Here is a 13,977-nt window from a genome sequence, read left to right as displayed (position 1 = left end):
CATACTTCCTCCGATTTTTAATACTCGCAACGTTTGTGATTTCTACACTATATATTCACATATTATACTTTGACCATTGTTGGTGATTTATATGTAAGATAAAATCATAATCATGTGGGATCTTGTTAGATTCGTCTTAAGGTGTATTTTCAAAATATTAACTTTTTATAATTTTTGCTTAAAGAGAATTAAAGATGATAACGATCAAAGTTGTGCATTGGCATGCGTGAAAGGGCCAAACGTTGCGAGTAACAATGAAAGGAGGAAATACTATTTTTGGACATGAGAATTACCCTTCTTACCTCAAACATTTATAACTTTCTAATTAATTTCCTTACTTTATTCATTTTTTCTTATACCCACCAATCTTTTTATACATTTATCTTACTTTATCCATACTTTAAAATTACCACCTTATAAAATCAAAACCTTCAAAGTTACCACCTGTTTTCAGATTTTGCCAATTTTTCCGTTAACAGATAGTAATTTTGAATGTTTGTGATTTTATAAGGTGGTAATTTAAACCCAAGAGTGGAAATTTTGGAGGAAAAGCATTGTGATTTTATAAGGTGATAATTTTAAATTCAAATTTTATAAGATGTTAAGTTTGAAAAAGTGGACTTTGTGAGGTGGTAATTTTGAAAAATCCTACTCCCTCTGTATTTTAAAAAGAGATACGCTTTCCTTAAACAACTATTTAAAAAGAGATACATTTTCCTTTTTTGACATGTTTTGGTCTCCACTTCCAATTATATTAATATTTGTCTCTTTTTTGTGGTCCCTACACTTACTCATATCATCCTTTTATTATAATAAATAATTCACCCACACTACAAAAATAATGTCAATATTTAGACCGAATAGCTTCGACTGTTTAAGAAAGGGTCGATGGACTTTTGGTTTCGCGAAATTTGATTTGCTAATTTCGACGCACCAAAGAGTCGAAATATATTTCGACTATAAAAAGCGTCGCTATTTGCAAATAAAAGCCACGTGGTACCCACGTTTCCCCTAAACACGCTTAGATAGAATATTTCGCCTAACATTTTATTTTGCCACTATCCCGCTCAAATCTGAAATCTCCCTCACCGCTTCCCACGATTACCTTCAATGAACTGAGTCAATAACCCACACTACTCGGCTCCTCGCTCCAAAATCAACTGCTCTCATCGGAAGTTTTCCCACAGAATCGTTGCTAAATCTCTGAGTCCCTCAATTTCGCTGCAATTACACTGCCTTCCTTTGCCGTTGCTCCCAAATTTCGTCTGCAATTCTCACCGCAATTCTTTCACGAACCCTAGGTACAAATTTATACTTTCATTTTCCAATTCACTCATTTCTCCCATAATTTTTCAATTGATTTCCAACAAGTTTTAGTATCTATGAATGTTATAATTGTTTAGCAACCATGACATATTGGGATAGGCTTTATCTCTTATACAGATGCATAACATGGTGGCCGACGCACGATTGACATGAGACATTGCAGTTGACGCTGGAGCTTGTGCGAGTTCTCAAGATCCCTAATTTACCTCTCTCTCTTTTTCTCCTCAAAAACCTAATTCTTGTTCTTCACCATCAAAGTTCGTTCAAAATCCATGCCACGAATTTTTCGCAGGTTTGATTTTTCACTATGTTGCCTAAATTTGTATGATTTAACTTTGATTTTTACAAATTTATAATATTTTTGAGAGAATTCAACTGATTTTTATGTTTTTTTATTCAGGGTTAATTGTTAGTTTTTTGTTGTTTTATTATAATTGATCTGGGATTTATTTGTAGGTATTTTTTGTCGTATGTTGATCTGAGAAATGCAGCCTTTTTTCTTCAATTAGGGACCGTACTCGACCCCTTTTAGGATGATCATTCCGTATGTTTTTTGGTACCATTCATAGTTTCCCTCTTTTGGCTTTTGTTTTTCTGTGTACTGTCAAGTCGATTCTCGTTACCGCCAAGGTTTAGTGGTGGTGATGATTGCTAGATAAGAATTTGTTATTCACTTTTGGGCCACAAGGTTTTATTTAAGTGATTGTCAATCTTCATTTGATTTCATATGGTGTGTATACTTAATTTCTTTTCTTTTCATTGTGTTTCACATTTCAAGTTTAAGTTTATATCTCCTACAATTTAGTTGGTGGTTCACCAGATTCTTATGGCTTTGGCAAGACAGCTGGTTGATCCAGTTTTAGTGATCTCAAATTCTCTCCAGCATTCTCTGAATCACCTTCACATGTCACTATGTCTCTGTTGGTGTTGCTGATTGACCCAGAACTTCAGAAGGAGGTATGTGTTATGATTACACTTTTATGACTACCTTACAATGACATCAACATGACTTGGCCTTTTGAGTTTTCTGTTGATAGTGCTTTTCGTAGGACCAGTTGTTAGTTCAAACGCATTTGAGGCATTGTGCGGTCTAAGAAATGTGTATAAGCTGGTTGATAATTCAGATTCAGATTTTTCCTTGCTATTCAGTGCTCACACTTTCAAGAAAGCAAGGTGATGAATTGGTACGATTTCCTATAACGTCTCTTAATTGTTCCCTCCCCTACGGTGGATGTTTGTGGAGTATCATATAGCATTAAGTCATGTACATTTTATAAACCGCTGCTAGATTCTTCAGTTTGTTTGTTTTTTTGGGGGGGGGGGATGGGGGCTTTGGAGGGACAAAATGTTTATAGTATTAGATTTCATCAAGTCATATTCATTTTATAAACTGCTGCTGCTGGTTTCTACAGTTTGTTTGGAGGGGGAGGGGTTGGGGGCTTTGTAGGAACAAAATCATATCGCTCACATAATGTTAAACATATAGAGGTAGATTTTCTAACTGAAAGGTCTTCAACATGAACTTGTGCATCTGTTTAGGTTTACTTCCTGTAGACCACACTTCTATTATATATCTTGTAAGCAATTAAGCATTTCTACTCATTGCTAAGTACCCGGACTAGGTTTACTTTCTTTGCTAAGAACTTTCGTTCATCATAAATCCCATCAAGTTAAGAGTCTGTTAAACTAGTCGTCTTCTAGTTGGCTTATTCTTGGATCTTTTTGAGTTCAAGATGACGCATTGCATGTTAAGAATTAGAAAGTGCCCACTGCCCCATTGTACTGTATTTTAGGTCCTTTTCCTGGTTTGCCGTATATCATGTATTACATTCTGTAATTGGTTATATCTTTGTCTTGTAATGCACTGGTCATGAACAACCATTTTGTGTTTCTCAATAGTCTCAAAAATATAAATCCATTATTGAGTAGAAAGCCGCGCTTACACTACAAGAAAACAAGGCATATATGGACAGAAATGTTTAGACGCTTTATTAGAGGGTCGCTGGGTTTATTTCTCATGAATTTTTTCCCCCAAATATGGACGCTTTTAGGCGTCTAAACATTTATCAGCTCCTAAAAGAGTCGAAATGTGTAAAAATAAACACGTATTACTTACGTGGTCATTTACTGCCCCCTACTTTGAAATTTTCAAAGACTAAAAGAATTCTTAATCCCGCTTCTCACACCCACGAAACCCTCAACCTCAACTGACTCACCTCACCTTTCCCCCCAGATCTATTCTTTAGCATGAATTATTCTTAATATCTCAACAAATTGATCCCTAAAAATAATTCTCTATCATCACGCTCTATAATATAAATGAGAAATCTGGAGATATATATAGTTCTCGTCTTCTCATTCCTCGTTGATAATTTCATCTTGATTATGTTGATTTGGGTTTTGCAGATTGAAGTTGATATGGTTTCATAATTTTTTTGTCAAAGATTCGAACACAATTGCAACGCCATCAACACAGAAGACAAAGCGTACATCTCGGCGAACTAGCGTTGTGTACTGTAAGTTTTTTCAATACCTGCAACACATGTTATTTAGAGTAAATTATAAGCTTCTGTTAGTCAAATTAAAGGGAATTTATGCAATTGAGTTTTAATTATTACCCTGATTAGTTTGTTGAGGGATCAATTTGTTGTTTTATTTAAGCATTATGTTTTAGTGCTCTTAATTTTTGCAATTGGGTCTTAACGCATGTTAAATAGAGTTAAATGTATGCTTCTTTACCTCTTTCTGGAGTAATTGTAGTTGATTATTGTAATTACTAATTTTACATTTTCTGTATAAAGTATAAAGTTGTTGCTATGTGTTGAAATGTGTTGAAGTGAATTTTGCGTGTTGATGCAATCGAACTAGTTTGTCTATTTTGTAGTCGAATGTGAGAATTTCCTTTTGGGCCATTTGTGTTTGATAAGTCATTCAATTCAGTTTCTTAGAGTTTGATCGGGGCTTGATAATATGTACTAAAATCAGATTATATAATCTCAAGTATACACAATTCGAGTTTGTATCAGGCATTCCAGTATGGGACATGCCAGGTTTAATAAATCATATGTTTTTTGCACTTGACTGTTAAAGATTTGTTATTTTTCTGACTGGTGGATGATATCCGATTTTCTATAAATTTATGTGTTTGTATCTAGGAGAAGCAAGAAATCTGTCTATACTAGTGTTATGGCATCCCAATTGTTGTCGTTCTTTTCCTTTGCATCACATCAAGGAAGGATTTTTTTGGAGACTATTGAACATACATCAGCGGATTATTCAGATGAGAATAAGATCGAAAAAGGTGAATTTGGCATTGTTTATAAAGTAATGGTTCATCTTTCTAACTCTGAAGTTTGTCGATTATTTCTTAGTAAAGACTACATTGGTAAGGAGATAATTATGAGCTCTAATTGTGTTGTCTTAAATAAAACTTCACGATGTGTCTGTTGATTGGCGAGAGCTAGCAGTTAAAACACTGTCAATGAATTATGTGCACGGAGACTTACAAACAAAGTTTTGATATTTGTAATGTCTTTTACAGCCAGTAAGTTGCTAATACATTGTTCTTACTACTTGGCCATTAATCTATATTCGGGTGTTGTATTATTAGCTCAAATTATAGCTTTCTCTTCTCTGTCTACATATCTCACTTAAAATGGAAGGAACAAAATTTTAATATTGGTAGTGTCTATTACAGCCCATAAGTTTTTTTTATAAGTTACTACTACATTATTCTTACTATATTCTAGTGTTATATTGTTAGATCAAATTATAGATTTCCCTTCTCAGTCATGCATTTTGTTTATACCATCCATGTTAACTGAAAGCTCTTATACTTTGCTATGTGTATCCCAGTTTTATTTTTGTAGAAATACCCGGGTCTTTGTCCATATCAACTCCACCTCGCTAAGCCACTCTTTAGCCTGAATTTGGGTATTTTCTATAACCTGTAACAACTGTGGGATAATGTGAAAAGTCTCAAGTAATTGAGGTTAACATATGATTACTTATCATGGTATTAGCTATGTGCAATTGGCTGATCTGATAAATCAGGAAATGAGATAAGAATTTCTCAAAAATTGCCTCAAAAACTGCTAAAAATTAAAACAGTTGATGACCTTTAGGTGTGATGAGTTCATGGAATAACACAAAGTTCTCTGCAGCAATATATCATCGTGGAAGGCTGAATAACATGATATGCTTGATTGAGATAGTGGTTTTGAAGTAGCAGTCTCTTTTGGGTTACAATGTTGAGGGTGCCTGCAAATCGATTTTTATGAGTTCTTCAAGAAGTGTTATTCTGATATTGCTGACCCGGAGTAAGCTGCCAAGTATAATCCTTACTGGTTCAACATCAGCTGAAGTTATCGCAGATATTTCCCTTTGATTTATGAAGGCAGTAAAGGTAGGGTGCCTACCCGACCTGGTTTTTCTAGAGGATTCTCTGATGCGCTCGCCAATTTTATCAAGTTTGACGGAATTGCCAAAAAAAAAAAGTTAAACAGAATTGCCGGGTGCGTTTCTTGTTATTCTTTCCCATAATTGCCTCTTATTTTTGCAATTGGGTCTTAACGCATGTTAAATAGAGTTGATTGTATGCTTGTTTACCTTCTTTTAGGAGTTATTCTAGCTGATCTAATCTGTATTATTATTTCAATTAATTTGTTTCGCTGTTTGGTTTTTACAAGCTAAGGTGATTTGGTTTTTTTTTTTTTTTTTTATTTCAGTTCACTTATTCTTTATCATTTATCTCTCACCAACAGAAAGATAAGGAGTTAAAGGATCCTTACAGAGCTTCTGCTGGAATCAAGCACAAATATACCAGTGTTTACAAGGATTTCTGCACAAAGCCTCTTGATAATGTAAGGTGTCAATGCTGAGTACTATCCTGAAACTTTAACTATAGAGTTGTGCTTTGTGCTAAGGTTGTGTCACTTTCAGGGGTTCCTAGAGCACGGAATACCGAGAGTCCAGAAACGGCTGTCTTACTAATGCGCGAGGTGAGATTTCCCGATAATGTGTTATTGTGCTATGTATAACATGTTTTTCCACTCAACACAAGTGGTAGAGTTTCTAGATATTCAATTCAATTATTCGTACTTTCATACATAAACTTTAAACTAACTCAAAAATCTCTAGTGGGACAGATATACTGACAATAACCTTTAACATATTCTAGAAAATGGTATAGTATGGAGTTCTTTCAAAGCAATTGCGTTTGAGTAAATATAAAATTGTTTTCAACAGGAAACTATTACGGTTGGAGGCCAGAGAATGATTGCGATCGCAATCGAGCGCTTCTATTATTTGGAACAGGTAACCAGCATTATCTTTGTTTTTAACTTCAAAATATTGATTAATTGGGTGTTAGTAAATCAAGTATCTAAGGATGTCACTCTACTAACCTGGTTGCACCTTATCTTCTCGACAGGGTGGCAGAAAAGCTGCTAAGTGCGGGGACCTGAAAGCGAGCGAGATGTTTGGTTTGTAGTGCGTAGAACCATTTGTTACATTTGCGTTATGTTGTGGAAGTTGGTCATTTCCTTTGTGAGTTTTCCAACCTATTTAGGAATGGTTTGATGAAAATTATACTCTCTGAAATAACTATTCAAGGATGCTTAGACTGACCATTGTTCAATCCCATTTGCATAAAGTTTTAGCGCCCAACAAAGAAAATTATACTCCTTCCGTATAGCTCTGTGTTGGATTTGAGTAAAGCTCTTGTTTCCTCACTGTGGTTCTGTCTACTTTTAAACACAGGTGAGAGTGTGCCCAACGTCTCGAGTTGGAAGCGAGTTGGAAGTAGCAAAGAGAGAGTATATGCAGGCAGCAGTTGGAGTATCGAAGAATAACAAGCTGTTAATACCGAAGCTGATGTATTGGTATCAACTTGACTTTGCGAAGGATTTAGACTCGTTGGTTGATTTGGGTTTGTCTCCGGTTACGATGCAAATTAATGCATGAATGATGTATTTATTATCAAATGTTGTAAAGTATATATCTCCAATTATAAATTAGGAATTTTTTTAAGATAATGTAGTCCTTTAAAATTTAAATTTGTTTGTCATTTGTGCTTAACATATAGATAAAAAGAGTAGTACAATATAATCTTTGTTTACATATATGTTGTTTTATGATAAAGTTTTATTGTTCATTATATCTGATTTAATATATATTTTTGGAGATAAATGCAATAATGGTATTAGATTAATAACTATAAATGTTGTTATTATGCAAAGGCTGGAATGAAGAACAATGGTTTGAAATTGTGACGCTTAGAAGGGTCTAAATTTGTTTGGCGGTAAAAATACAATATCAAATTGTGACCCTCAGAAGGGTCTAGATTTGGTGGAACGAAAATGTAAACACAAGAAATGACAGAGTGAAGGGTCGAAATATGCATTGGTGTTGCGCGAAAGTGGAGTAAAAAGCGACCAAATAGAGAGTCGAAATATGTCGACCAAATGAAGCGTCGTTATATATAAAACAGCGACCCCAGAAAGCGTCAAAATTTGTGTAAATAGCGACGCTTTAAAGCGCCGAAAGATATCGACCATTAATATTTCGACTATTCTTTAAAGCGTCGATATACTTAATTTTGTCGCTTTAAAGCGTCGAAATATGACCAAAAAAGCGTCGAAAAATGCCGTGTTTTCCCGTAGTGCCACTACCTCACCTTTATCTTATTTTAATAAATTCAACTCACTCTCCTAAAATTATGTGTCGGTCAAAGTGTGTCTCTTTTTAAAATACGGAGCGAGTAATATTTATGCAAATCTATCTATTATATATTATATCTATACCTAGTCTATACCTAGTATTTAAAAAGGAACACCATAGATTATTAGAAGCCATGTGACATCTCTCCTTTCATCCATCATTTTATTTTGTTTTTTTCCAATTTTTTATTATTATTTCTATGATTTACAACTTCTAATGCCTCTTCCACTCCATTTTCCTTATTTAACATCAAGTTATTAATAGTCTAATATACTCATTAGTCTCTTCCACCCCACCCCTTTAACATCCAATATTTATTCAACATATAATTTTTATATTTTTCCATCTTCAAATTACACCTCTATTTAATTCATATATTACCAAAAATCACAAGTACTCACTAGTTAAAACTTCAAAAGACATCTGAAAAACCACTATACAACTGCCCGTTCTATGAACGGGCTCAAAAACTAGTTATACTAAAACAGACACCAGGAATGACACGTGTCACATCCTGGTGCAGTTTTTCTCGCCAAAACCTTTTTTATTTATTTTAAAAAAAAAAATAACATTACCTTTTTAGGAAACTAAGATAAAAATGAAATAAAAATATCATCCAATTACCATAAATGTTACTACATAATATATTATTGCAGGAAATATGAATCAATATTATTTTCTCCTTTATGATATGATTTTATTTCTATATTATTATTATTACTATTTAATCTAACAAATTTAAATAATATCGATGAAAGGAATTTCAACGTTAGTCTATTGTTAATAATAATATAATACATGGCAAGTACGAATATTAATTAAAATTATAATACTTGGCAAGTAGACTAACATTAGAAGTCCATTTATCGAAACTGTATTCAATTCAAACTATGTTGCATTTGACTGACTCAATTATGCTCGGGTCTTTTCTAAAAATAGTCTTGGGCCAGTCATTCAGGTTTGGTTTATTTTGTTAGATCGATCTACATACAAGTACACAACTATATATAATCATGAGCTTTGTATTTAATATGCAAATTTAGTTCATTTGAATATATTTTTACACAACTTTGAATTTATACCTTTTCATATATCCTTTTTATTTTCACGTTTTCCGAATATCACAAGTCTTTTATTTACTTACTATTGAAATAATATATTGTTTAGTTGTAATCGTGCGTTGCACGGGCCATAAACTAGGAGTATTAACTATAAAGATCATTTTGAAACGGACTTCTAGTAGTTAGGCTGCATGTAATTTTGTTAGAAAAAACTTATTTAGCTCATGTCTATAACGATAGAGTTATACCAATGATGTCTTGGCCTAATGGTTAAAAATGAGGGCATGTGTACAATAGGTCTCAGGTTCGAATCTCCCGTCCTTATTTGTAATTTATATTGCCCTTGTGGCTTATTCGCACAAAATAATAATAATAATAATAATAATAATAATAATAATAGTAATAATAATAATAATAATGATAGAGTTATGAGAAAGCTTGAGTATATTAATGTTTGTGAGGGAGTATTAATACAACCCTTCTGTTCCGGTATTGGAATCAGGTGGTGTGGTCGGGCTCCAAGATCTTGAGCGTGGAGTGAGTTCATGCTAAGTGAACCCCGAGCCCGGGGGAGGTTACCCGGATCGGGGCCTCCGATGCCCAACATTAGTATCCATTAGATAATATAGAGAGAGAAAGTAGAGAGTAGAGTGTGAGAGTGGAGGAGTGCCCTACCTTCCCCCATAAACCAGTATTTATAGGGGTTTGGTGGATTTAGGTCATGGACCAAATTATGTTACATGGTGTGGGCCTTGAGTCTATGGGCCTTGGGACCCTTAATTTGGCTTAGCCCACGGGAGTATCCCGTACACCTTCAATAATATGAATAAATAAGATTATTACAATTAAATTATATACATGGTAGTAAATACATAAAAAAAATCTATTCTAAATTAAGTTGTTTTGATTTATTGTAATTATTCAACAATAAATACATTCTAAGTTTATAATCAAGGAGATGACATATCCTTGATATATTATCCTTAATATACATATGCTACTGAATGAGAACGAAAATTGAAGAAAAAAACATGTACTTGAAGATGAATCGGGATCGATGTAGTCTAAATTTGTCATTAGGTTTCCTTGTAAATTTTGTTCGCTACCATGCATGTAATTAACGATTTAGAATGTTTGTTGGTGTATAAAAATCCACAATAAGTATTTCCTTGATATAGTACAATGATATAGTCGAGATTTAAACCAATTGAGGTTGACATGAGTGGTTAAGGGCCTCTTGCTACTTAACTAAGGTCTCGGGTTCGAGCCTTGTGAATGGAAAAAATCTCAACTGGGAGGGATGCTGCCCACCCAGGTACCCATGCAAACTCCCGCGGGAGATTAGTTCACTCGTCGAAGGTGGTGGGAACTCCTCGTAGTAGAACCAAAAAAAAAAATATATATATATATATATAGTCGAGATTTAAAATGCCTTGTGGGCTGTGTATAAAAAGCCACAAGCTTTATTTCCTTGTTTTAACATAGCTTGGTGATGATGAACAAAGCAAGAACTGAACACATGATAGTACGTACGTAAATACTTAAACATTCATAAATTAGAGAACGACAGACTTTCAAAGTATAACTTAAACAACGTACGAACCATTATTGGTACGTACATATACCACGTTATTTATATTGTGTCGATGAAGATCAGTACGTGTCAGTTAGTAGCATTGGTAGCAACATCGGCAGCAGCATGGACTTCTTGACGATGAAAGCTACGATTACAACCACAAGCAGCACAAACAAGCGCTAGATTGGTGGCTTGGTCTCCACTTGCCATAAACTCTCTACAGCCATCTAAGGCATAACCTCCAATATTAGCTGCTTGATTTTTCTGGCACTCCAAATATCTTACATTTCTATTCGCCGAGTTGCCTGAACTCCTTGAATCTTCCACAACTCTCTTTAACACTACTTGTCTCTTCCTCATCCTCGATCTCAATCACCAACTCTATATTACAAATTTAGGGGACTTGCACAAGAAATATATATAAAGGCTAATTGTGATTTCTGATCATCTTTATTCGTAAAATGAGGTCTATATATAGGCGTTGCCTGGTTTTTTTTTGTTTTTGTTTTTTTCACTACAAGAAATTATACTATTAACGACGGGAAATCCCGTCGCTAAAGGCCAATAATTGTTGATTAACGACGGGATTTTCCGTCGTGAACCCGTCATAAAAGGGGGCCGTCGTTAATGGAAAATTCCGTCGTTAACCCGTCGTAAAAAACATTTGTGACGGTTGTTCCCGTCTTTGTTGGGTTGTTATCCCGTCGCAAAAGCCCTTTTGGGATGAGATTTTTACCCATCGTTATTAAGTTGTCATAAAAAATACAATTTTTTGTAGTGTTTGGCATCTTTAAAGTATTACATTATGCTCCTCCTTTAATAAGTTTTTATTACCATACTATTTTCATTTAAACTAATTAGAAAATAATTTTACTATTGCAATTTTCCTTAAAATTATTTATCACATGATCTTTAAGGTTACTATTTGCACAAATATTAAAAAAAAGTGGAAAAGTTGGTTGAATATAATAAAATATGGCCGGATAAAGTAAGAGAAATGTGTAAAAATATGGGTGTTTGTAAGAAAAAAATGAATAAAATAAGAGAAAGTGAGTGGGAAAATGTAAATATTGTGGAGTAATTAAGAAGGTAAGACAGTAAATTTTCATGTCCAAAAATAGAATAAAGAAAAATGTAAAGATAATTATGAAATGAACTAAAACAGAAGGTGTAAAGATCATTTTGAAACGAAAATAGTACATCGTAAAATGTTATCTGGAAAAATGTTTTCCATCAAGATAAACATTGTATTAATAAAATTATGATTTTAATTTTCTATAACAAAGTTAAACTATCTTGAATAATAATCTCAGTATACTCCGCATATAAGATGAATGTGAGAGAATCCACCGATGAGCATATAAATACCCTTAAGTGCATAATATACCCGGGTGCAGCTAATAAATTCCAGAATGATTCCCCCGTAATTGAATTGATCGTTCAACTACCCACAACAATATTTGTATGACCTTTTAAAGAATTGGGCTTGAAATGATAATGAAGTTCTCACGTTGCCTTAAAAACTGAATTAGAAATATGTAATTAAAAAGATATGATTGCCTTCTTAAGGAATAACCAGCTATGATGAATTGTTGATTGACTAAGGCTATACTCCGTATCTTGTTCGATTTATTTTGACTTATTTAAGATAAAATAAGTTCAGAGAAATAAAAAATTTCATATGTTTTCACAAACAAATAACTTTATTTCAGACAAAATATATTATCTTCAAATAATATAAATTCAATCAAAATAAGTCAAATAAAACAAAGAGGTCCCGTACAACTGAATTTCGACGCTCAAATAAATAGGTTATATCATCAATAATTGATTAAACATTAGCAAGTTTAGGCTAAACATATTATCCATGATACAAATATAATATTTCTGAACTTAGAGCTAAGATGAGACATATATGGATGTAAATATGTACGTAGTAATTGGTTAGAATTAGCAATTTTGTCCTAAATGTTTTTGGTGCGATTGTGCGAATGCGATCTCTTACCCATACCTTCAATATGTAAATTTTTTTTTTGAGGAACACCCTTTCAGGAGTATATATTATTGATTAAAAAACAAAAATACTTAAAATCAATTTATTAATTATACACCGAATACGAGATCATTTGTAATATTAAAAGCTCAAAATAAATACTCCGTATAACTTTTCCCAAGCATGAAAAGAAAACGCCCATTATTGAAAGCGGATGAAAAAATGACATACTGGCACTTTGGCAGTCTAATATTGTACGGAGTAATAACCTTCAAAAAAAAATGTATGGAGTAATACGATAATTAACAATATAATATGAGCCTATATAAGTTGTAAACCAAAGGGCTTGTTAGGGAAAACAAGATTTGATATGAACAAAAGTTCCTGCGCACACAAGTTGTATAATAAATTTATTGTACACTAAAATATCTTTTACCTTGTTTTTTTTACTTCTAATTTTTCTTTTAACTTTTAATATGTTTTGATTAACTTTTATGTTATAAAAAAGTTGTTTGATAAAATTTTTAAAGGGTTTAATGACTAATTTTATCATTATTAGTGATTTTGAAAAATAACTTTTATTAAAATTAAAAAATTATCATTAAATATAGAAAACTTTTACATATATAAGCTTAATTTTTTAACATTTTGAGTTAACTTTTAAGCATGTGTATGTGCATTTATTTTACACCACTTAAAATAAGAATTTGTGCAACCTCAGGTCTTATATGAGACCAACCACACCATCAACTTGATGGTGTGACATGTTCACACTTATAAATAAACCCAACGAAACTCTAACATATAGAAAATAAAGTAACATCGGCATAGAATATAAAGTAACATCAGTATAGAAAATAAAGTAACATCAACATAGAAAATAAAGTAACATCAGTATATACAAAGAAACTCTAACATATAGAAAATAAAGTAACATCAGTATAGAAAATAAAGTAACATCAACATAGAAAATAAAGTAACATCAGTATATACAAAGAAACTCTAACATGAAATTGAAGAAAACGCAATAAAACAAAAAAAGTAACCGCGAATACAAGGTATAAGTAACATCAGCATAGAAATTCAAGTAACACCAATTTATACAAGGAGCCTCTAACATGAAATTGAAGAAAATGCACTAACTAAAAGTAACATTAGAATAAAAGGTCAAGTAACACCAGTCTATTCAAGGAACCTCGAACATGAAATTCAAGAAAATGTAGTAAACACAAGAAAATAACAGCGAATACAACGTACAAGTAACATCATCATAGAAAGTCAAGTAACACTAGTCTATACAA

General features: G+C 32.9%; 1 long non-coding RNA gene across 1 annotated transcript; it reads left to right on the top strand.

Moving 5' to 3' along the window:
• Positions 1–2,020: 2,020 nt before the first annotated feature.
• LOC130459709 (uncharacterized) lies at positions 2,021–7,412 on the top strand. Its single transcript, XR_008919292.1, has 10 exons — positions 2,021–2,283; positions 2,364–2,510; positions 3,733–3,842; positions 4,482–4,627; positions 5,490–5,840; positions 6,090–6,188; positions 6,268–6,326; positions 6,574–6,642; positions 6,758–6,873; positions 7,087–7,412. It is a non-coding gene; the product is annotated as an uncharacterized lncRNA (long non-coding RNA).
• Positions 7,413–13,977: the final 6,565 nt, after the last annotated feature.

The sequence above is a fragment of the Spinacia oleracea genome, chromosome 4, assembly GCF_020520425.1.
Source record: "Spinacia oleracea cultivar Varoflay chromosome 4, BTI_SOV_V1, whole genome shotgun sequence".
Lineage (NCBI taxonomy): Eukaryota > Viridiplantae > Streptophyta > Magnoliopsida > Caryophyllales > Amaranthaceae > Spinacia > Spinacia oleracea.
Note: the sequence above shows the minus strand (reverse complement) of the source record. Positions and strands in the feature narration are given on the sequence as shown.